This window comes from Gymnogyps californianus, chromosome 1, assembly GCF_018139145.2.
Source record: "Gymnogyps californianus isolate 813 chromosome 1, ASM1813914v2, whole genome shotgun sequence".
In the NCBI taxonomy this organism is placed as follows: domain Eukaryota; kingdom Metazoa; phylum Chordata; class Aves; order Accipitriformes; family Cathartidae; genus Gymnogyps; species Gymnogyps californianus.
This window is the reverse complement of record NC_059471.1, coordinates 109,596,704-109,622,748: the sequence shown is the minus strand read 5'-3', so window position 1 is coordinate 109,622,748 and position 26,045 is coordinate 109,596,704. Positions and strand designations below refer to the sequence as shown.

General features: G+C 38.0%; 1 long non-coding RNA gene across 1 annotated transcript in view; it reads left to right on the top strand.

The window, feature by feature from the left end:
* The first annotated feature begins 8,261 nt into the window (after positions 1-8,261).
* LOC127029439 (uncharacterized) overlaps positions 8,262-26,045 on the top strand; it is a 93,806-nt gene continuing 76,022 nt past the window's right edge. The window contains exon 1 of the long non-coding RNA XR_007768196.1: positions 8,262-8,312. This is a non-coding gene — a long non-coding RNA (uncharacterized LOC127029439). The remainder of the gene's footprint in view (positions 8,313-26,045) is intronic.

The window sequence follows — 26,045 nt, the reverse complement described above, 5'->3', positions numbered from 1 at the left end:
AAGCCTCCATTGGATTTTAACGTGTATGTGCTTTGTTTCTGTTGCTGCAACTCTTCTTTGACTTTTTTTGAATTAGAAAAGACATGCCAACCTCCATGCCGTACGCCTATTACTAATAATGCTTATGTATTTTTTCAGTCTCATATACTTTCATATGTAAACTGGCTATCGAATTCCATCCTGTTTTAGCCTGTAATAACTTCATTGCTTACAGTGCAATTTGCACTGGTGTAATTTAGATCAGAATCTGGATGCATGTGTAAATGAGTGCATGTATGCACACATGTATTGCCTGCTTTCTTACATATATATACACACACACTTTCATTTTACAGTTAAAAATGAGTGAGAGGGAGAATCTGTTGATTATTTTTGTGCTGAACAATTTTAGAGCAACTAGCAAGAAGAAAATAAATAATTTCAGGTTGTAGATGGATTTTGGAGTCATGCATGCACATGCACACCTTTACAATGTGTTCTGGTTCTTGTCAGTCCCAAGCAGTAACTACTCTCCTTTCACCTGACTTGCAATGCTGAATTTTCTGCGAGCCTCAAATCTCATTTTTATTTCACTTTGGGGAAAATGGGAGCAGAGATGTGTAAAACAAAAAGAAAAGAAGAAAAGAAGGAAGAAAGAAACCCCCAAAACAGCGGCCCCCCAGCCCCCGCTTCTGTACTACCAGTCCAAACATGGAACATATTTTAGCAGAAGTGCCCCAGCTCTATCATATGTGCTGTGCAGAGTCATCATGGCCATGGTGCATAGCTGAGAGCCGGAAAGCAAACAGCTGCTGTAGCCTGATTTGAGTTAAAATAGTGTCAGTGTTTAGTCTGGCGCAGTGCTTCAGGAGAGATTGGCAGCTGGGTCAAACAAAGTCATTCCATTGGCTCCCTTCCCAGTAAGCTTCTGCTAGTATTTAGGTACTAGTGCAGCCTAGGCCCCTTTTCTCAGGGATAGCCTAACATCTGACCGCACCCTCTTTGCTTTTTAAAAAATGCCTTTTCACTCTTTAAGATAAATCCTCTATTATACAATCTGCCACTAATTGTGTATTAAGACTGTTTTTCTCTCGAAAGCTGATGCATCCTGCTCTCAACGTGGTGTAGAAAGCAGGCTGTTACAGTGCTGGATTAATAAAAGGGGCCTTTATGGTTTGTGAAAGAATATCTCTGTGCTTAGGCAGGAAACTTTTTGATCCACAGAAAAGCCAGACGACATCTAGGTAAGGCCGTGTATCAAATCTGCTTTTATGGGATAGTCGTGCAGCAAGAGCTGTTAATTGCGATTGCTTAATGTTTGCATGCCCGTTTTGATAAGCTTTTTAGAAAGTTTAGGAAATAGCTGCTCCCGCGTATCGAGCTCTTTCTCTCCTCCCCCCTCCTCACTCCTCCTATGCCTTTAACGCTTGCAAAATCTTGTAATGATCTGCTTAGTTTTTGCTGAAATACGCGCGGGCGCCTTGCTTCTTTCTGGAGAGGGGTTTCTTGCAGAGGCGCATGGCAGAAAGTTCTGCTGTCGGACCCAAATGCTGTTAAAAGTGGAGTGGCTGGGGAGAATTTACAGGGAAAGCTTTCAACTGTTACAGACTGCCTGTGCAATCATTTAAAAGTAGTTGAAAACTGCTTTGAACTAACAAGGGTTTAATTACGGAAAAGTTTAATGTGGCGATGGAAGGAATATTAAGTAAGTTGTCTTTGTCTCATACTTTTTAATTTTAGTTGTTGCTTTAGCCTGTTGGGTCACATTTTTTGTCAGCGCTGAAGGCTGCCATGAATTGGTAATGAGGGCCCCTTTTGCACATGATTTTGGCACTTGGCCAAAATCAACTTCCCAACGGCAAGCTTTCTCTAAAAGAACCTGAAGCATTTTTTTGTGATTAGGAATCATGTCTGAAAGCTGCCACAACCAGTTGTGTAGGCATGTCAAAATGACTTTATACAGTATATCTGAAACATTTGGGGGGGGTGTCTGTTTCTTCCTCGTGTACCAAATTGTTGCTATTATCATTCTAAATTTCCGCAGCTTATGCACCTCCAAAAACCAGGCTACAGGGAGCTAAGACACAATGAGGATTGTTGGTATCTTTATATTTTTCAACAAGCCAAAGCAGCCCTAATTGTCACTTTTAAGCAGGATACAGTATTAGGGGTTGCTTAAAACACTCGTGGACGTAAAGCAGATGAATCTTTAAACTTTTAATCTCAGTAAATTATGCTCAGTGAACAGTAAGTAATGACATTTTTGAGAAGTTTCTTTGTTTGAATTGTGCAAGTGAAGCTTTTTGATATAACTATTTAAAAAATACATGCCTAGATCCATTGGGGGGAAATTTGCAAGGAAAAATCTCGGATGTGCCTTTGGATTTCTCCCGATTCCTTGAAATCTGGGTATGGGTCTGATCTGTGAGATGGAGCAGGAGCTGGGTTGTCCTTTGTTGTTAAAAAGGGGGAAAGGGAGTTAGTCTAAACATTAATAAGGAGCTGCGAAAGTTCACGTTTCAAGTGTGCTCAGAGTTTCGAAACTTGTGGAGATCATCAGTGCAATAAATAGGTGATTATTCCTCGCTGATATTATATAAACAAGTCTGGCACTGTAAGTGAATACATCATTATTGTACACTTGAACGTTTTGTGAATTTAATCTGTATTTAACAGAGCAACCCAGCAACTGGAAATTAAGAACCTCCTATTACATGCTGTGTATACTCTACCCCAGTGTCTTTTCCATGTGCGTTCAATGTAAAGACACAATGTGTTAGGCAGCATTTTTGTTAAGTATTTTTATTTTACATAACAGCACTTGTGGCTATAGCCAAGAAGTTGCTTGTTCCTTCCTACATGTGTTGTTTACTTATAAGCAATACCATACTTCAGCAGCAATATCGATGTGGAACAGCCTTTTCGCACCTTCCCCTGCCCCCTGCCCCCCCAGCCTTGATCCCTTTTGCAGTAGTTCCTGCTGTTAAAATGGGCTTTACAGGTATTGTCTTTCTTCTGTTAAACCGTACATTTTCTGTAAGGTGTTTGTGTGTGTGTGTGTGTGTTTCCTTTATTACATAACGCAAGACATAGCTAGATTGGGAAAAAAACTCGAGCTTTATAGACTCTTCAGTATCTGTACTTTCATATAACTTGCCTGAGAGAGTTTGTTCATTGTTACATTGCAGGAGACTAAGTTACAATACTTGAAAGTCCCCTACGAGTTTAATTATAACACATTGTACTTACAATGAAAGAAAGCAGACAAGATTAATATGTTGAAAAAAATAGATGGAGAACATTAGTAAAATAAAATGGATAGGACTTAATTGCATTTTTCTGGGATTTTTAAAAAGTTTTACAACAGGGAAAAATACATCACAGTTGAATCCTATTTTAATGTAAAGCATTGCCAGAAAATGACCATACTGGGTGCAAAAGTAAATGTGATAGTAGAATTTTCACAAATTGTTGTGGAATTTATTTGCTGGTGCGTGGAATTAATTTCTCCTGAGTTACTAAATGAAGTACAGTTAATTTAAAATATGCATATACACATCTAGTTACTGCAAAACTAACTTTAAAATGTTTTACTCTGATATTCCTAGTTTTACCTAGAAGGTTTCACTGTGAAATAATTAACACATGCTATTGCACTACTTCTAGAGATTTTCATTTCTGTTTTGGTTGGTGAAGGGTTGTGTTATAAATCACAGCAAGTTATACTCCAAAAACTTTGTGAGCAGTTTCTAAATCCAGAGTCAAATTTTGTCTGATAGCATGCCTGAAGTGTAAAATCTAATATATGAAGTAACAGTGAGTTTTGCTTAAAAAGTTATAAATTTGGCTTTTGATTGCAGACATTAAATTAACATTTTCCTTCATCAAGAAATCCATTGTCTGTATGAACACACGAAGAAGTCATGTTTCCATCAGATAAATCAGCATTCTGTACTCATAAGTATAAAGTTTAAAATGTGTAGATTCTGTATTCTGTTTTTAAATCCCAAACCAGTAGATTAATGTTTCTTCTTTATAGTTAGGTCGATAAATAACTGGTTAGTTACTTTTCCTGAGACTACAAAAGGTGAAGGATATTAAGTATTCTCCATTATGCCATTTTTATTTTTAACAGCCCTCAGGAATAACATGTCTCTAATCTTCCTACTTGGAGGGCTTTATGTTTTCTATTTGTTTGCAAACATATCATGAAAGAGTGCAATTATAAAGCTTAACTTTGTTGTAATTTTGTATCTTAGATTTTACTCCATAGAACTATTGAACTCCCAGTTACCCATTTCAGTGCAGTAAACCAATTTATTCTCCATTCAAAATACAAATTCTTGCTTTGTAGTTGGCATTTTTAATGACCGTTAGACATTAATATTTCATGTTTTAGTAGTGCAGTGTAAGTGGTACATATAGTTATACATTTGAATGAAAGTTACAAATGTATATATAAAATACTTTCACTTATATGAAAAATAAAACCCTAAACATATTGTAGAAACCTTTCAGTTTATCAAGAAAACATGAGGTCTTATAAAAATACCTTTATTCCTCAGTAGGTTCTACTGCATATTTTAAAACTTTAGAAATGAAACAGGGCTGTGTTGTTTTGTCTTGTGGGGGGGTTTTAGCAAGCATTTCATTCATATAAACTAAGCACTTTGTTCTATATGTTCTAAATTCCAGCAATGAGATAAATAAATTGCTGCATTGGATGGAACATAATTATTGAATTTTGGCAGAACTTCAGTGAACTCTGCCATGAAAGATTAATGTGCACAGTGCGCTCTTAGATTCTAAAGTAACAGAGTAAGATAAGGGGAGTGCATAACAGGCTCCAACGTTTGTGGTTTAGAGAAAATAGAAAACGATGGGCAAATGTTAACTTTTGGTATAAACTGCTAATGATAATGTTTTGTCATCTGGGTGATAAAAACTACAGGAGGAGACAAGAAAATCCAATTTAACACAAATTCTCTCCATTTCTTTCTTGCTCTGCTTCCCATTTTTCTGTATTAGAATAGCCACGATTGCTCTGTATTCTTACGAAAAGGAGAACGTAGCAAGCAGACTACTTGCAGTATCCAGTAATGTAATGTGCTAATGAAATCCCTCCATATCAGCATGTCGTATGTGGTTTTTCACTGCAATTATGATTTTGGTTTGTGATTATGCTACAGTGATTTCAGAATACAAGTAAAATTGCACTGGCTGGATGAAGGCTACATGTAGTCATAGTAGTGTTTGTTATTACTCCCTCTCTCTTCTTTCTCTACCAGACCTTGATAGTTTAAAACATTTGCTTCAATTGAAAAATTGTGGTTATAATCACAAAATCATATTCCTCTTGGCTTTTACATAATTACTGTGCTCAAGTAATGTTTTTAATTGGGAACAAAGATGCATTGTCCTGCCAGTCAAGCTCCCTTGGCAGGACCAATAGGATTGCAAAGACTTTTTAGTATTTTCAGTCAGTTCGCTATAGGAGAGAAGGGGCATAACATCAACCCTGCTCTGGGGAAAACGGCTGCGGCTTTGTCGGCAGTACCCTGCTCCCGGGAGTAATCCCTCTGCCTGCTTGGCCTCCCTGGCACCCTGTACGTAAGGCCAGGTGTTTTCCCTTCCACAGACGTGTGCAGCCCCAAGCACCAGCCCCTGGCCCCAGAGTTGGTTTCCAGCAGGTCTCTGGGGTGGCGGCACGGTGGGCTGGCTCCGGCATGGCTGCAGGCGTGCGGTCTGCCTGACTGGCTAGTTATGGGAGTACGGCTCCAGTGCACCCAAAATGCCTGGAATCAGAGGGAGTTAGGCAGGGAGGATGCATCCATGGTGGAGTTTTTTCTCTGTTTGCTCCTTGCTTCCAGACCGTTAACCTGCTGCTAAGGCCAAGTGCGTTCAGCTCAGTGTTTTAAAATGGCAGGTATCCAGGATCTTGGATATATTTCATGACTTCAAAGACATTTCTGCTCTCCTTCCCAGTCACATCCTTAAGCTCATGATGACAGTGTTACGAGTGGGATAGTTAAAGAGGTATAAGGGCAAGGGGCTGATCTAGGGCCTGTTGCAATCGGCAGAGAGAATCCCCTGACTTTGCGGCTCTTTGGATCCAGCACCCTGTGACCTGGCTGCTCCGCGATGCCAAAAGCTGCCTCTTCCTCCTTAGTTCCTGACAGCACTAGCATGACTGGCATTACCATCTTCCTCAAGCAGCTTCATTGTCTTCATTGGCACTCCTCGAAGAAGTTTTACTGAGTAAAAGGCTTGAACGTGCCTTCCTTGTGTTGTAAAGAAGCAGACGTCCGAATGCTTATTTTGCCCATTTGCAGTCTTTTCCCTCATCCTTCTCTCCTTCTAAAAATGACTTTTGTGGCTGACCTTGATTATATGAATTCGTATCACCATTTCAAGCAGAGTTCAGAAAGTGCAGCTACCTGTCTTCTAGTGTATCCCCATTTAAATGCTGCATTAGATAGTGTATGTCCAAGATGACATGAATTTACATTCTAGGTCTATTATTTTGATAATTAGACATAATTTTCTTTCAGTAAGGTTGATTTCAGGACACCTTCATCTTCAGACAAAAAAAGTGTATTTTTATCTTTTATAGAGTACTGTAGAGTACTTCAGTGTTTGTTTGCCCCGTAAGTGTATTTAGTTGGAAAACCTTTAACAAGTTATATTCAGTGTGCCTGTATTTTGAAGTAGACCACGATCACTTTTTCTTTTAGGTTTAAGCAATTCACAGAAATGAACATTTATTTTTATCAGTCTAAAATTGTTACCACAGATAACAAAAGAATAGGAGGAGGAATATTATGCCTTCTTTGCATGGATAATAAATGTATTTGCAAAGTGAAATCAGGTTATGCTTTTACAGCAGCAGGGTTATGGACTGTTAACGTATTCAATCTCTTAAAATATTTCGAGCATTTTTGCAAAAGTTATATATGTGACCCAGTGAACACCACCTACGTTATTTTAATGCATAATAGTTGGGTGAACATTTAAATGCCTACCGGGTGTCACATGGGAAGCTCTGAGATGACAAAAAAAGGTGCATTAAAGCAAATCTTGCTGTTCCCTGTCTGCTGACCCAGAGAGTCCTGCCTGCCTCAGAAGCAGCAGCTCTCCTGGGTGGTGTGAGACAGCGGCACTGGGACGCTTCTGCGCCTCGGTGCGGTTGTGTGTAGCGGCAGGGGGAGAGCGGTGGGAGGGCAGGAGCGAAGCCAAGGTACTTGCGACTGTACAGATCGGTTGTTGTTCTGCCTGGTAGAGAGGGAGCGTAGTGGCTGTCTCGGGATCCCAGGCTGAGGTCTGCTTTGAGTCTTTCTCAAAGCGAGACGAGTTTCAGCTGCAATCCCAGAGCCCTTGGCAGCATGTGGTGAAGTTACGTGGGCAGCACACTGGGAGAGGGCTCAGTCCCATGAGGGATCCTCTGTGGCTTCATGAGTTACCACAAAACTTAAGTCCTGAATTAAAGGCAGAAAATACAAGACAGGTGACTGTGGTTTTTTAGATGTGTAACAGTGTGGAAGCTTTTCTTTCAAGCATAGTAACTGATAAGCAGATTAAATTGTGCTAAAGTGATGTTTGGGGTTTTTTTAGTTACCTGCACATTGTGCAGGTCAACATAGCAAATTATCCTAAAATATAGTCTGTAAAATTGTGTACTTTACATTTTGCAAAGTTACACATAGTGGTGTCCGTTTCTGATGAGTCTGTCCCTGGGCATGCCAGGTCTCCCAAGGGCTGAGCATTACAAATGCTCAACCTTTCCCTTCCACTATGATATACAAAATTTCTCATGTCAACATCACACTCTTCCAAAATATTGAAAGAGTATTTTAAAGAAGAAAAGGATTCCACAGACTTCTGAAACATCTGGGTTTTTGTCAGAAATGAGGAAGAGTGATGTAAAAAAGCTGTTACATTTGGTGGGGTAGGGAGGAGTAGGGGAGGAAGGTTAAGTTTAGAAAACCCAACCTAGTCATGTAACTCACAATGTTTGCAACCTATTAAAATATTTATGACAGAATTGAAATACTGTTAGGCAGACAGATCACAGTCGAAATTGCTTTTTGTAATCTCAGAGCATGGCTGAAGAAGCAAAGTATTTGACTATAATACTCCTGTATTAATAGTAGGAAAGAAACAAATATTGGAAAGGAATTCCAAATACTTACAAGTTATCTCATTTGGGGGCATACATTAGTTTGCTAAATTCCAATTCCCAGACTGGTAATCATGATTGTTAATGTATATCTTTTATGACTTTCAGAGCAAGAGAAGCCAACTTTAGGAGCATGCACGTTGTGATATCCTCAGCGGTAAGTACCCTAACTGCAATCAAGTTTATTACATTTTTGTAGAGTAGAGGCCTTTTCAAGACCACACTTGCTGCAGCTTAGTCACACAACAGCTTCAAATGTCATTCTGGAATAATAGGGTAGTAATGTGATATACTCTATAATGAAAATCAGTGTAAAGCACAGGTGGTTGCTAGCATTTGTGTGGTCAGATATAAAAGCTTCACTATGGGTACAAGCTACTGCTTTCCCACTTGAGGAAAGTATAATTAAAAGTGATTTCCAGATGTGCTGGCACACATCTGCCATTTTAAAAAGTGAATTTTGCAAATACAAACTAAACTGTGTTGCATTCATCATTATAAAGCTGTTGATGGGTTTTCAGGTAATAAAAAGGTTGGAAGCATCAACACCACTGCTGTAAAACTGAGGTGTCTTTAGACAACAGACAGTAGCATTTTATGTTCACATTGTGTTCTTAGGATTTTCTGTGAGTAGTTCATAGCTGAGCTGTGGCAAATATGCAAATTCTATCTGAACAAAAATTAACATTTATTTCATGAAAACATGAGAGGTGATTCCTTGCTAGTGATTTTATTTGCTACCAGATAGATGCAACAAGTTTGGGCTTTTTTATCTGTTTGTTTGTTTGTTTTCAGAGCAGCAAAATAAATGCTACCCTAAGACATTAGATTTCAGTTCCTTTATCCTGATTTTCAAGATGTGTAAATAGTCAGAAAACAAGAAAAATATAATGTGCTGAAAATTGACCTTTAATTTGTCTCAGAACAGAAAACAGAAGAAACTCTGTACTTATAGGCTTACATAATGCATCCTTAGTTGAACTATCTGGAAAAAAAAAATTAGAACAAAATTCAGAAAAGGTGCTAGACTTTAAAATATTGTTGAGAGGAGATTACAGATCTTTTGATTTAGCTAAATATGGATTTTTAAGACAAACTGTCCTAATATCCACTTGATTTCATTAGGACTAGTATTTCCCCTGGAAACGTTGTTATTAAAATAAAATCCCTGTTTCAGAAGAAAGTTTTTGCAACTCCAGAAGTTTTAGTTACTGCTGCTGCTTGGAACAAGCACAAGGGAAGAGTGCTGTGCCTGCCATCTTCTTAACGATGCTTCTTCTAGTACGGCATCAGTTACTGATACCTATGTCTTCCAGTTAATTTTGAAAAAAATGAAGGCTGGGACCCACTAGCCCGAGGGTCTTGGATGATTGACTAGGTTGCTAAATAATAAGGGAAGATTTTTTAAGATACTATGTGTAGTATTGTCTGACCTTTGCATATATTTCCTTTACTTACTTCCGCAAATGTGACTCGTAGCATTCCTCGTCAAGTGAGAGTCTAATCCTTAACATTGTATTTTAGGGAAATACTGACACTGAGTAAATTAAATGTTTTCTGGATGTTTCCTCTTAGTTGGACTTTTCCACATAGAAGTTGCTTTTTCCATTTAAATCTCTCTCTCTTGACTAAGCAGAATTGAAACCCTCTTTTGAAGTGAGTAAATATTGGAAGACTTGCAGAAAATTGAGTTAGTCAGAAAGACAGCTGCTCAGATCAAATAATTTTTAATATAAAACTTAACATGTAGTCTGTATTTAAATTTTTGGATTAACTTCTCTGTATGAAACATTGTAAGTTGTTACAAAGGCATTGACAGATTCAGTGAGGGATTCAAAATGCAGCCTCGGTAGTAAAGATAGCAAACTGTCCTATGTGTTCTTCTTTTCTGTAATAATGTAGTAACTCGGTAAAGTCCTAGTGCTGGTAAACAAGAGTGTTCTGGCTGGAACATTTTCATGTCTCTGAGATAGAGGGTCCAGATCAGCACATGGCATCTGATCTGTGCCTGGGGCATCTTGAGGATACAATGAAGCAGATGATAATCAATAAGCAGGATATTAATAACTTCACAGTGCAAATGCTGATTTCAGCAATATTGGCTGCTAGTACAGCAGACCATTTTTTTTACGTTGTAATGACTGGGTATATTATAAATGTTCTATCTTGATATAAAGACTTCAAATTTATGCTACCAGTGACTGTTTTACAAGTATGTATTTACTAACACATGCACATACATTTAATATTCGATCACATCTAAATCACTGTTTGCCCAGAAGGTAGGATTTTAGCACCCAACTGTTATAAGTCTTTTTTTTTTTTTTTTTTCTGGCAAAATGCCATTCAACATCAAACTTAGAAATGTCTACAAAAATACAGACAATCAGATGTGAAAACGTGCAAAATGAACACTACCTAGGCACTTAACTCACAGTCTCTTGCAATTAAGACTTGTTAGTGGTCACTCCCCTGAACTGGCTATTCACATCAGAGACCAGCCCTGGCCAGACCCACAACCTAGCTTGCAGTTTTGTACGTAACCTTTTTGTGTAAAGGGTCAATTTTCATAGAAGTTAGGATGAGTTAGACAAAATAAGTAGCTTACTGAAAAAATACATTCTTTAAATATTGGAGGTTTTACGTCCTTGGTAACTGCAGAATTTTGAGTGCTTGTTGATTAATTGTATTCTTATTAGTTGAAAAGTAAAATGCTGACCTGACTGGGGGAGACGTCAAAAAGTCTTTTGGGGCTGTGCATCAAGGGGCATGAAGAAGGCAGCTTACTGGACGGCAAAGATCTTGCCTTGACCGATAGATGCAGAAGACAACTCACCAAGGACACATCTCCCCTCAAGTGCAACAAACCTGTCCATTGTACTTAAAACAGATGAGGCAATACTCTTCTGTGGTATAAACCTCTACCAGACACTGAGTACAATTTTATAAGAGGCCAGTGAGTTGATGACTGTGAGTGGAGAAACTGTTACGTGTATGTGATACCGTTGCTGCTATTTATTGCCAATTTTGCAAGGACATCCTTTTCTGAACATCTATATCCTTGTTTTTGGTAGTATTCCAGAGTTCAACAAGTGCAATGTGCTCTATTTCACCCAGAAAAATTTGAAAACCTCTGCTTTATATTGCATTTTATCTCTATTTAGAACTTTTTTTTTGCCTTAGGCCTTGAGTTGTTGATTTTAATACTTTCTTGTAAATCAGATCATTGCCAGCATTTCTTAGTCTTCTAGGTACCTATTCTTCACCTTAAGTTGAAGACTTCTATCTGTGGCTCCACCATTAGTTGCTATAAGAAAATAGTCTATAGTGTTAGAAATTGTTGACTAAGGCCTTGGGAAGAGTAAGCCACAGAAAAAGGAGGACTCTTTAATATTAAGACTGTTTTAAAAAAAAATGTCCCTAATGATGAAAAAAATCAGGGAGGAGAAAGAAAGATACATTAAAAATATTTCTAAAAAAATATTCTTCAAAAATTTTCATGAAATGACTTTACAGAACTTGAAGATGGATCAGAAATAATTATCATGTGTGTGAAGAATTTTTTGAAGTTTCAGAACTTTCTCCTCTCTGAAATAGTAAAAAAAGAGAAAATATCGATTATTTTATAAATAAAGGTCAGGGGGAAGGTGAATCAGATCAACTTAAATATTTTATATCAGTAATTCTGAAATATTTCATTTTGGTTTGTTTTTCTACATATGTATATTAGTCTTTGGGGGAAGGAAAAAAAAAAGGTAATTTTGAACTTTACACCAGAACTTTTTAATCTTGAAAATATGTAAATGGAATATTTGAGCAATTTCAAAACACTCTCTGCTTTTTTAAATGGCAAATGAATTGACACATTTCCTTGCAAATAACTTTGCTTTTAACGAACCAGCCTTTTCTGAGGGAAAATTGTCTAAAATATTTCCTGCTAACTGTATCACGTGAAAAACATATTATATATTTTGTACTTTAATCTTTGTGCTTGTGGTTTTGTACAATGCGAAACATTAACAAATTATCAATTTAAGCCATGAGTTTTCTTGTTCCTTCTTAGAGAGAATGAAGTAGATGATAGCAGAAATATATGGAAAATCTAGTTCAAAGGCTTTGGCTGTGGATAAGCCTCATATACTCACGTAAATAAGACCACTGAAACCACCAAAAGTTGCGTGCTTAGTGATTTACTCAAGGTCAGTATGTGTTACACCATTATAAATATACCTTATATGAGACCTGCACACAGGTTGTTGTGCTGCAAATAAGCTTGAATACAGCCATGCAGTAAGTTGCTGCCCTGAGCTTTCATCTCCTTAGGTTTTCCCTCAGCACCTGGGAAACCTGTGCAGTATACATCTGTAACCAAAGCAGCATTACCTACTGCAGCGTGACTAGCAGCAAGACAGAGTCCTTGGGAAACCAAAGATGGTCTCCACGGAGGCCCCATATCCTACTGTCTGGCTGCGTGACTGTCATGGTTTAACCCCAGCTGGCAACTAAGTACCACGCGGCCGCTCACTCGCTCCTCCCCCCCACCCCCCAGTGGGATGGGGAGGAGAATCAGAAAAAAAAGTAGAACTCGTCAGTTAAGAGCAGCTGAATAATTGAAATAAAATAAAATATAGTAATAATAATGATAATACAATTGTAATGGAAAGGGAGATAACAAAAAGAGAGAGAAATAAAACCCAAGAAAGGCAAATAATGCGCAATGCAATTGCTCACTGCCTGCTGATCAATGTCCAGTCAGTCCCCAAGCAGCGATCGGCACCTCCTGGCCAACTGCCCCCAGTTTATATACTGAGCATGGCGTTCTATGGTATGGAATACCCCTTTGGCTAGTTCAGATCAGCTGCCCCGGCCATGCTCCCTCCCAGCTCCTTGCACACCTGCTTGCTGGCAGAGCATGGGAGACTGAAAAATCCTTAACTTAGGATAAGCGCTCCTTAGCAACAACTAAAACATCAGTGCGTTATCCACATCATTCTCACACTAAATCCAAAACATAGCACTGTACCAGCTACTAGGAAGAAAATTAACTCTTTCCTAGCCGAAACCAGGACAGTGACTCTAGTAACTTGCATTCTCCCAGCATCAGCCCTCCATTTAACTGGGCTGAAATCCCTTGGTATTTTGCTGTTTCCTAATATCATCCTGTTGAAATGTTTCAGCATTGTTTAAGGAAGGCTTAAAGAGACAGCTCTTAATAGGGTTGTCATTCGAACTGATTATACCATTGCTTTTTAAATTTCTTATGAAGGAATATCTGCTCTCAGCCAGAAATGTGGGCACTGTGCATTCTGTTCTTGTGCAGGGTCGCCAGTTGTGGCACTAGCACTAAAGACAAATATATCCCCTCCTCACCTGCTTTGCTAAGACCATTTCTATATTCTTTGCTAATCAAATGCTTCAGAACTGAGATTATTTCCGATCAGTGCTGATTCAACTACTAGAGACACTGAAGAGCGAATATGTTCTAAATATTTATTATTTGCATTTTTCTGTGATGCAACTAAGGGAGCTTTTTATTTTGAGCTATCCAGTCTCTTGTTAGAACTGGTTTCCAAGTTCAGATGATTAACAGGATATTGTATATCTCTGAGAAATGAGCTTTAGCCATTTAGGAAACATGAGTTTCTCTCTCTGTCAGTAGTTCAGTTTAAATGTCTGTCTGCACAGTGAGTGCAATTGCTGTTGACAGACACTCCTTGCTTACTTGTGAGTGTGTTGGTAGTCTGGAGTGCGATATCCGACTTTGGGCACTGTACAGCAAGAAGGAGGCAGAGTACAATGACAATAATCAGAGGTCTTGAAGATCTGATTTACAAGGAAACTTTGAATGGAGCCATTAGCCAAATGTGTTAGGAAAGACAAGAATAACTGGTGCTGCTTTGTGGAAGCATGGTGGACTAGATGATCCCTTGTGGTCTCTTCAGGCTATTTTCCCATTCCCTCCATCATTTCCCCCATTATCATATTACTTCACCCCCACCCACCCCCACCACACACAGTTTTTTAACATTTCAGGGAGAATTTGTGCACAGGGCTTCTCATTATTAAGCTTGTAAAGAGTTGGTCAGAAAAATTTAACTTCTTTCATTATGATAATATTTCATGTCGGGCAAACTGATTTGTAAGGCAAGAGCTGCTTTAGTGGATGACATTTGGGAAAAGAAGTCTCTTCAGCCTTTATTATGGCTCCTTTTTGTAGTTTTATTTCCTGGTACAGTGCCTGAATACCTGTGTTGCTTTCTGAAATGAGGAGGAACAAGCCTCCTGGAGCTTTTGGTCCAGGAGCAAATTCTCTGCGATCTGTTTTTTCTCCATCCATAGGTCCATTGTTCCCAGAGGCGAATGGGAAATCCCCACTTCAGTAAAGCTTAAATAAAGGGGAGTACTTAATAGCAAATTGTGGATAGATGGGAAAAAAAAAAGAAAAAACAACCCAAAACCCGAAACCCCAAACCCTAACAAATTGTAAGTTATTTCAGCTTCAGGATGGCAGCTTCCTAAATGGCTAAGAAAGTGCCTATGGGAAGATTCCGTACTTACAGGAGAGTTGAAGATAAATTGGGATTTGAGCATTGTGGTAATTTTGTTTGGATTTTACTTTAGCCTTTTCTTACCACTAAAAGTAACAGACATGTACAATGCTGAGAATGTGTGTCTAATGCTAAACAAATCCTTTTGAACATACAAAAGATGAGTACATGGAGTCTGTGTTTTGCCAATGGATTCAGTACCATACTATGAATAAGCTTGGAGAACGCGCAAATGACAAACTTCATAAAAAATGGTAAACTGCAAAGTCTTGTTATGCTAGCTAGAGCTGCAGTAGATTACCATATCTTCCTTTAAAAGGTGATGGATATTGGACACTGACAAATGCATCAAATACCATCAAAGTTATGTGGGTAGATAGGTAATTTCTTGTCAGAAGTGTTCAAAGTGATGTTCAGATTCTCTCCTTTGATGTGAACTGGGGAGTTTGTAGGGCAGAATGTGTCTCATAACATGGTGAACAACACCTGTCTGTTTCCTCCTGAGCAACCAGGTATCTTACTCATTAAGCACTGACTGTTTGCTTCAATGCTCTACGAGGCAAACTTACAGCCCCTGTCTGCCAGGAAGTTCTCAAACTGGAAAGCAAACACAGGCTGGAGACAAAATACACTGGGACATCCAAAACAAGTCTGTTTGTTAGAGCAAATAGAAAACATCAACAAAATTAGATGGAGTAAGGGAGCAAAAGGCGTGTTGGAGATGTCTGTTGTCTTTGAAGAAAATGAAGAAAATTCCAATTTGTGGTGTTCTGCATATGAGTGAAAAAAGAAGAAGAAAATCCAACTGTGTGGCATACAGAAAAGAAGGTGCTAAAGTAAAACAAGAATATAATTCATGATGGAGTAAAAACCATGTGGTCTGAAAGTATAGCAAGGATATGGGCAAGGTAAGGATTCCAGAAATCAAATTTAGGTAGAAGCAGGTTTCCACAATACATCCAAGAATACTAGGAACTGTGAGGATACTGAGTAGAAGGCGTGCACTAAAATCATACTTACTAAATAGTGTTTTCAAAGGCATATGGAACTCTTTACAGTAAAAGATGCATCTAGATAACATTGAAGGATAGCCAGCTTATCACCATGGTTCCTGGTCCATCGTTGGAGGTAAGTTTTGTAAAATTCATATAGTTGCAAATTTATAGTAGTACCACAGTATGGCAAGAATAATCTTAGAAAAGAGATTTTCTAGTCAGTGACTGCTTATTTTTAAGCAGTGTAATCCACCTGAATGGTGTGGACTTTGAAAATCCACTCTTCTTTTTATCTTCTCAGGTAGAAAAGTTTCTGTTCGCTTGGGTTTGGTTAAAAAAAAAGAAGGGGGAAAAAAAAAAAAGGGAAAAGAAACCCCAGAACACAAATCTTTGCATGCATTAGAAACAGACAAACTTCTCTTTCTGCAGCATTTATCCCATCTGCTTTTAAGTTGTAGAGGAGAGCGTAGTTCCCTGTTTCCTTCCATAAACTATTTTATCCATTATCAGCTACAGTCCTCCCAAGTTTTTCCGGGGAGTACCTTCAGCTTTTTACTGCTCAATTCAACATGCTTTTTTTTGCAGGTTGCAGACAATGCATTTGATGTTGTCTGTACCATGATCTTTTCTGGTGTGTAGTTGGTCTGCTGAGGTGCTGAAGAACATCTATTTGAACACCTCAAAGATGATAAACGAGGTCGAAATAATGATAGGGCCAATGTAGGAATTAAGCAGTTTCTGGCCTTATTGCTGCCCTACCATGCTGGGCTTGTATTTCACTCAAAGTATTATTCATCTTCTGAGCACAAAACAACTGATTTTTTGTGGTAAACAGTTATTTTTATATTCCTTTTAAAAATTAAGAAACTGCCAAGAAGACTTGTTATTGCCAAAAATCCCACAGAGGATCAGTATCAAAGGAATCAGAATTTAGAAATCTGAGCTTGCAGTGGGAATTGAAGGAAACTCCACAAGAGTATCTCTACAGTAGATGTCAGACTTGTGATGAGATTGTGGAAATCTAGGAGCAGAAAAGGAAACAAACAGGGGTCTGTTGTGACCTGAAGTTATGAAAAAGGGAGGAGGAAGGGATACCACAAGGAGGTGGATAATCCTGGATAAGATTTCAAGGTTTTCAGGGCCTACCCAAATCAAATCTCTGTGGTCTCTGACGTTTTGCCTTGTACAAACAAGTGTAACATTCCAGCTGAGAAGTGTATGTTGAAAAATCTGTGTTAAGCTGAAATAATTTGGTAGAGTGTGTTCATGAGTAATGAGCCAGTAAGCAGTGCGGAATCTATGATGCAGGCTAGAAAGTGAACTCACGGTTTTATGGTAGCATGGGAGACTGCTGATGTACAGCTATCAGACCAGAATAACTGACAGATGAAATTAGAAGCAAGACTGCCTCTTTACTCCATCTGTGAGGTGGCATTTCTGGAAAACAATATCAAACAAGATTTTTGGTGCTAAGAACCCCAAATATGCTTTTTTTCCCAAATCTCAAGTTAAATCTCAATGTTGCTTGCACATACACAATTTTTAAAATGTTCTGGAGTGAATCATGTGTCATCTCACAGAACATCTTCCAGCCAGATCGAAGTCACTTTCCTCCTTATACACAACATGGGTAATGAGGCATGACTGAGAACAGGAAAACCCAGCTTTCAATGGGAAATATAGGAAATACTTGAAAAAAAGATTTACAAAACAGAAGGGGAAATGACCTTTGAGAAGGGGAGGTATCAGGGCCCATTATCCTAGAATTACAGTACTAGTTCAGCAGTTTTCTGTTTATTTTCCTGTCATGTACAATCCTTTCTGTTTTTCTTCTTGATAGCTACACATACTCAAAGCCTCACAGTTAAAACAAGAAAACAGACTCTGAATTTTTTGTTCTGTTGATTCAGTAACAACTGATCTGTTCTCAGCAGTTTAATGTGATATCACAAAAGTTAACAAAATGGACTATATAAGATTGTGTGCACCATACTCTGGTGGAAAATATGCCAGAATAAAGTTCAAAGGTTTTATTTCCAACACGTTACTTGAGAAGAAGTTAGGAAAGAATAGTGGTCTTGTTATACAGATGTCTTTTCATTTATTTGGGTCCACTGACGGTGAAACACTTCAGTCTCTACCTCTGAGAACACCAAAGTGGTGACAAAGTGATTTTCACCACCTTATTAACAGCAAGCAAACAAAAATTCTAACTGAAATTCTGATGGACTTCAACCTGAAATTTAGAATTCAGTTTTGAAATAAAAGCTTTCTGTGTGGGTTTCCCATTTTTTTTCCATGATTTTTTTTTTTTCTGTTTTCCTCTCTCTTACTAGTTTAGCTACTGCACTTTCTTCTTTTATGTTTTTCCTTAAAGCTCTTTCTTCAATAGGATGCTCAAATGCTGCAATATAGGCCTGTCACGCTAGAAAGCAGTACAGGTATCACACATGGGTTACTTACATTGGCTACCTCTTCATTTTGAAATCCAGTCAGGAAGTTGCTTTTCTGGATTTTGAAACTCTCCAGTGCTCACTGTAATACCACTTTGGAGCATCTCAGCTTTGTCCCAGAGTCACTTCTGCTTTCATCTTGGTCAGTTCTGCTCAGCCCCTTCCTATTGTTCATTCCCAGTGTTGCTCCTGCCTCTTTTTCCTTGTTGGAAACACAGGGTAACCTTTGCCTCACACATTCACTGGACACTTGTCTGTTTGTTTACTAGCCTTTGATTGCTGCTTTTGTAAAGCTTTTGCTAATACTGGTTATGAGGCGTAGTGTTGCCAAAAAAAAAAAAAAAAAAGGTGGCATCATGTCATAAGGTTCTTCTGTTCAATTAAGTTATTCCAAGTTTATATTTATGCAAGTGATTAAATGAGATCCTTGTGTGTTTTTCTTACAGTGCAGTGCTTTAGCTCAGCTGGGTCTGCCTTTACCCACGCAGCACAGTATTTCCTAACGGTTTACATTAATTCCTTACTCTTATAGTTCAGTCATAGCTTCTGAAGAATTTCCTACAGTTTCTAGGATAAAGTCCACTTACTGTGCCCTCAGTGGAGACAGACAGAAGTAGAAATTAATAATCATTCATTGGAATCCTTTGATTTCTCAGGTATCCATTCTTGGAGAGTTTGGGGGCTATTTCCATCATCTAATGTAAAAAGTTCAGAAAAAGACGCAATTGGAATTTCCCTCTGGAAGAGCCCCTCTCTGTCCATTGATGGCATGGAAACATGTCTTCTTAACTGAGGTAAGTCAGGTACCAGAAGTCAAGCAACAGGAAAATCATCGCCCTTTGTTTTGAGCTCTTGTAGTGTGGGTTATTAAGCTTGAGGAAAATTAGAGGACAATTCTCACAACTGGTCTGAAGCAAACGTCAAAGTTCCCACCTCACTCTCTTCTCCAAGGTTTGAAGTAGTGCGCAGTCTTCTTATGCTTTGAAATCTGCATCACTTTTTCATTATGGACAGTGCTACGTGACTCTAAACAATGATCCTTCTCCTGTATTTTAAGCTGGGAAGAACAAGTTCTGTGTCACAGAAACCATAAAACCGTATGATATTTGCTGAAAGTTTGTACGTCGCGAAATTCTCGCTTATGTATCTGGAGATACATTTTAGTTTTATTGCTGGAGACCAAATCTTAAATCATTATAGCTTTTATTATAAATTTAAGAAAATGTCAATATCATATCTGAAGGACAAAGCTAAACATAGAAGTTGTCTGGTGCCTTTACACAGTCCAGTGCTCATCATAAGAAGGATGCAAAAGCTGCCATTTTTGTGGGAATTTGTTTCAAAAAAAACCCTGAACATATAAAATAAGAGAGTTGAAAAGGAGATTGTACTCAAAGGATTGTCCTTTGCTCTTCACACAGTACTGAAAGTTCATTCCTGCTTTTTTCTGCTCATTATGAATACACAAATGACATCATGCAAAAACTACTATAATGCATTATTCTAAATGCTAGTCAGATAATATATGAAGAAATCTATTACATATCAGAGGGTAGGACTGGAGGTGAAAAACAGACATGGTCTGAAATGCCCTTGTGTAGCTGAAGAATGGCATTTCACAGCAAGCTGGCCTCATCAGAAGCTGTGAGCACAAGTATTTACAATATCTTTAGACAGCATCTCTCTTTAGGCACAATTGATTCTGTTTCTTTGAAACAAGCTGTCATATTACTTGAAAAGAATTATCTAGTGTTTCATTACTGTGATATGAAAAATTTATTTAAAGAAGCGATTTTTCTTTAGGTCTGCAGGTGGAAGGTGAAGCCAAACAAAACTCTGACAGGTGCAGGTTGGGATAAATAATACATTATAAACTACAATTGCAAAATGATAAAGCAAATCATATAAAAATGTGGAAGTAGCAGGTAAACTATATTCTTGGAAAATTATTGAGCCAGTAAGGTCTAGAAATATATTGCTTCGGCAGTGTTTCCTTGATTTTGTCTCATAAAAGTCAGTGTTTTTGAGTTAGTTTAAAATAATGGATATCCTGAGCTTATTATATGGACTGTCTGTTGGAAGTAAAATCAGCATACATTTTGGGAATTGGATTTTTACATTACAATGTCATGGTCTGTAAGATGACTTTCAAGTTGTGCAGCGCTTATACTCACAGGTGCAGTAACTGCGTGATAGGGCAGTAGATAGAACTTGTAGCTGTACTATACTAAGTTTTAATAAATCCTATAGCAATAATGAAAACTGATCTGCTCTTTCATGGCTAAACATGGTTCTGGGATTTCAGTATGTTGAGAAGTATTGCCTTCACAAGCAGCCATGTGTTTTTAATTCAGCAGTCTTAATTACAGGAAATTTAATGATAATGAATAGTAACAAAGAATAAAATAAAAAGGAAAAAAAGACAAAAGAGAACTTAGTTTCCATCCAAAGGAAAGAAGTATTTTGGTAATAAATTGGTGCCTTTACATTGGAAAATTCATTTGTTGTACTTAGAGCATATATGCTAACTGTTAACAGTTGTCCTTTATTTAATTTTTGCTTTCCTTTTTATTTCTTCTTTGGTTTCCCTTTTATGGCTACAAATATCTATTTAATAATTGGAAAAACATTATGTTAATGCACGATCCTAAACAGGAAGGCAGCTGGTGTCTTAAGAGTTTGGTAATAGGATATCAGATTTTGTCACTGCTATAAAGTCAGTAATAAACTTAGGCAAAATTTTGGCACTGTTGAACAAGAGTTTTGCCATTGACTTCAGTAGAATCAGAATTTCATTGCTAGGGTGTGATAAGCAAAAGCCTGAGTCAGAGCCTGTGACAAGCAGAGGAAAGCTGCCTGTTTGGTTTGCCTTGGCGGAGGCCTGAAGCTCGGTTGCCCATGTTTAGACTGAAATGTTCATAGTCCCTGTGTCTGTATCATAGAGGGATCCAACCTCTGCAGCTTGTACCTTACTCAGTAGACTGTCTGATGGCTGAACAGGCAGAAAGGTACGTAGTCTTTTGTTTGTTTGGTTTGCTTTTGTTTTCCAGAAGTGCTGGAAAGGCAGCTTGGAGGAGTTGCTGCTGTTGTGGCCTCTCTGCTTTAACTTTTAGTAAATACGACTTCAGTCTCCCAGTTTTGTAAGACGTCAAAGAATGAAATAACCAAGAAACAAATGTTCAGCAATTGGCACCAAATTAAACATAAGGATGATAAAGTGTAGGATCCTAAGCCTGGAAATCTGTCCAGTTAAAATACCAAATGATGCAATTACAAATAAAAGACAAATTCATACTATTGTTGGGGAACTGTTGAGGTCATTTTTTCATGGTGATTCATTGAGTGAAAGAGTTTAATGGCCAACAGCAGCAGCAGCTCACATTAGACAGATTTCGTTCAAAATTATTTTTGATGTAGACTATAATCAATTAACTATAGTGCTCCTCATGTCAAAGGTTATAGCTAAATTAATAGCTTTACCTAACTCTGTTTGTAGATTTATTTATGGGCTGCATATCACCGCAACATACATAGATTTATGACATTAATAAAAAGGTGAACTGCTTAGTGATGCAGCTTGTCTGGTAACCATTTGTTTGCATATAGAATCAATCAAATTTCAAAAATACAAATTTGCAAAAGCCTGCAAATTCTAAGTAATGTCTGACAGTCACATTCTTAATTTTCCACAACTTTATCAAAAATATCTATTGGATTAATTTTGAAATTGCCTGAAACTTCCTTTTAACTTCAGTGTAATTATGCTTTCAATTTAAGAGGTGTTTCTTCATAGCCCTTCTTATGAAAAGTTCAGTAGTGGCAAAGGTGATGTTGGAAACTTAAAATGTTTATTTACTTTTTACTCTCAATGCAGTAAAATTTTAAAATCTGTTTTGTAGTCCACAGTGTTGTTTAAAGAACAAACAAAAAAACTAAAGAGGTTGCTTTTCACACCTGAAATGCCTTAGGTTTTAAAGTAATCTCAGTGCTTAATTTCCTTTGAAACTTAAAAAAAAAAAAAATCTAGTATTTTTAAACCCTGAGGATCTACACTGAATCTCACCTAGTCATTTCTGGTTTCTCTGCACATACTTATGAGCATAGATCAGGACACTAAGATAATAAGGATTTCTGTCATCTTTTCTTTAAGTTAGTACATCTTGATTAGTTTCCTTATTTTGTTGTTCTTGGTGTCATGCCCTCAACTACAAGCTAAAAATTAACTGGAAAGATGGGAAGACACGTTCATAAGCTAATGAACTTTAGCCATTTTAATTTCTTATATTTAAATACAACACATTATGTATGTGATGTGTATACAAACCTGGAGTGATGCAGTACAGAAGATGGAGCCAGACTCTTCTCAGTGAAAAGACGAGAGGCAATTCCATTAAAAAATAATTTTAAAAACCACAACTTTTTACTGTGAGGGTGGTCGAACACTGGCACAGGATGCCCAGAGAGGCTGTGGAGTCTCCAACCTTGGAGATATTCAAAACCCAGCTGGACACGGCCCTGAGCAACCTGCTCTGGCTGACCCTGCTCTGGGCAGAGTTGGCCCAGGCAATCTCCAGAGGTGCCTTCCTGCCTCAGTCTTCTGTGAGAGTCTATAATATGGTCTTGGCCAATGTAAGAACTTTAAAAACTTCAGGTTATTTTAAACTAATAATCTTACAGAAACACAAATTAGCCAGATTCTAAAATTGTATTATTTGCACTTCCATGATGTAATATACATAGATAATATGTATTTAGGGTAGTATTAAAAACCATTCTTAAGCTAGAAGTTGGAAACTCTGTTACTAAATTAAAAATCAAAGTATTTTTTTTATTGTCATCATAAAACAGAGGATTCTGAAGAGTAAAACCATAGAAGTTGAAAAAGCAGAAAATTCACAATGTTAATACCATGTTTAAAAACATGTCCTGGAGGCAGACATTAACTAGCTGAAAAATATGTAAATTAGGAGCTTTTAAAATGCTGAGTTGTGCAAATCATTCATAAGATGGCTGTATGTTGACTTTCCACTCTTTGTTTTTGTCTTTACTTCTACTAAAAGTGTGTGTTCCCCTTGAAGCTGCCCCAGTCTTTTAGGAACTTTGCTCTGCCCCTGATTCTGAAAACTCTACAGTGCGTATTTACATGCATCTTGGTCAGCTAAAGACTTCAGTGGGGTTTAGCATGCAATATGGTGATGTTGCTAACATATTTACTTCTTGTACTGTGATCGTACTCACAGGCTGAGCCCAGAGCCCCTCACTGTGCTAGGTGTTACGCAGCGCACAGCAGGAGATGTTGCCTGCCCAGGGAGCCTCTCCTCAAGCACACAATCAGGATGAACTCCACAATAGTCTCCGCGTATGACATTAGTATCCTCCACCTTCCCCCAGCTTTCTAAGGGGCATTTTGGGGGATATCTTTCCTTGTTTTAATTATGATTTTGTAGGGAAACAGTTCTTGAAAGTAAAAGGGACATAGAAGAGAGGAAAATAAATTAAGGAAGTGGTGGTATGACAACATTTGGAGCATCAGAATGAACAGGTGGAGAAGTGTGGCCGATGTCTAACATTTGGACAGTGTATTTGCATGCCAAAAACTGTTTTAAAAAAGATTAATAATTGTTATGTACTTGCAGTAGTTGATAATGCAAAAAGTACAGCTGCTTTTTTTTTCTTTTTTTCTTTTTTTCTTTTTTTTTTTAGTTCGTAGGCAGTATATGCCAATAGTTGTGTGAGGAGATCTAGCTTCTGAAGTGATGCCCTTTTGGCTGCATCATTACCTAATGTCCTCTTCAGTAAACAAAGAAAAACCAAATTTATAAGCAGTTCTTTTACCTGTAAATTAGCATTGCATTTTTAGTATTTGTTTGTTTACCTTTGGAAAAAATTACTTTTTTTTTTCCTGAATGATAGTTTAAAACAATAAACCGAAACTTTGAATAACATGCATGGACATGCTTTAATATATTCATGAGTGATCAAAATACAGTACAGAAATCACATATGCTGCTCTGCTGCAACTTTCAAGGTTCAATCCATCATTCTGGAACCCAGGGGGCTGAGATTTGACATCCTGCCTAGAAACCATACTTCAGATTGGCTGGAACTGTGCCATCTTATGTTCAGGTTAAAAGAGCAGCTGTAATTTGTCTGGGTAGCACTTTAACTATGCACAGCAAATCATAAAACCCATTTTCAGTAATAAACTTGAAGATAAAATAGGTACATTTGCTTCATTTCCTGATCCATACAAGATTTTCATCATTTTGATACAATACCACTTGGAGTTTGATCTTATAATGATGTAGATTTCTGTAACAATCTTTCTCAGATTAGCAGTTTTATTCAGCATATATATACTATGTAGCAGATTTCTTTTTGGCATTTAGTGGAAGTCTTTTTCTGTTGTTCTTTGAAACTGAAAATATGAGAATAATTTCATAGTAGGAGTTAAGTTTATATGTGATTGCCGCAATAAATAAAACCTGATTGTAGTCTTTTTCAATTGTAAATACCAGATGTGAAAATACTCTATCCTGTTCTTTTTTTCCCCCTTTATGTCTTAGTATGGCTTGCTTGCAAGGGAGTAGCAAATGCAAATATTTCCAGCAACTCAGTGAAGATGTTTTAAGAATATGTATAAATATGATTTTTATTTATGGTTTTGGATTGTAATGATTTTAGATTTCAACCTTTTGGGTGCACCCTTGTTTGCAAGTGTGACTTTGCCTGAGCAGCGAAGTCCAACTTAACTTGGGAGGGTAAGTTTTCTGTGCAACTTAGTAACCCAAGGGAGCTCCTAGGATGAACTTTCCTCAAGGGGACGTGCCAGTGAGTCCAGCTGTGGAGAGCCACACTCACCTGTACATGGAGGCCGTAGGCTTTGTTTCAACTCCTGGATGTTGCACAATTTGGGTTCCAGCATTGGCTTTCTTCTGATACAAGTCTGCAGAAGCTTTGCGTGAAATCAGGCCTGTAAGAAACTCACTGTAAGAAACAACTTTAAATGTCATTCTAGTTCAGCAGACACTGAATGGCTTGACCATTAAATAGACTAGCCAGCCCCACTGAATCCTTAGTGCATTTACTTCAGTAGCGTTCTGCCAAGTGCCAGGTCTCTGGTTTTTCTTTTTCACAGAGCCATTTCTCTCTCTGTGTTTCTACTAGGACCTCTCTCTTTCAGCTCCACAGGCATCTCCCTTTTCTGGTATGTTTTCAACTCTTGAAGTTTGCTAAGCCAAAAGGAAAACCCCGTGTCACTCTTCCTAACCCCGTCCCTCATTTCTGAGTTGAGGAGTTACATTCACAAGGTACATCTTGCACCCCTGTGTGCTGCCCATGCATTGCCACTGTAGCTAGCACAAGGGAAGGTTCTTTCTCTCAGCCTTTCCTCAATACCATGGAGCTTTTTGACACTGTTGGCAAGACAGCTTGTCTGTGTTACTATGTTGTTGTAGCTCAGCCTACCCTACTGAAAATACATTCTTTCAAGATGTTTGTTTCCTTTAAATGATTTAGCCCTTTGAAAATGCTTCTGGATTAAGAATTTATGGGAGTATAGTATACTCATATTAGACATGTACTCTACTGGGGTAGCCTAGCTAGGGAAAATGAAATGCGTTTCTGTATATTCCATCTTCCCCTACCGTAGTTAAGTGAGAGCAGGCTGCAGGATAGCATTGTGTGTCTTGCTGGCCACACAAGCACTTTGTATTCACTGGGGACTTGGAGGTACGACAGCTGCATATAAATATGCATAGTTGGAGAGATTCATGATTGTGCCTCATTCTAGGGCTGATTGGCTGTAGTGCTGCCACTGCAAATCAATGAGCGTTTTCCTCATCTATCAGCTGCTTGCTTGCTTGAAAGCAGACAAAATGGTTAAAACACCAAC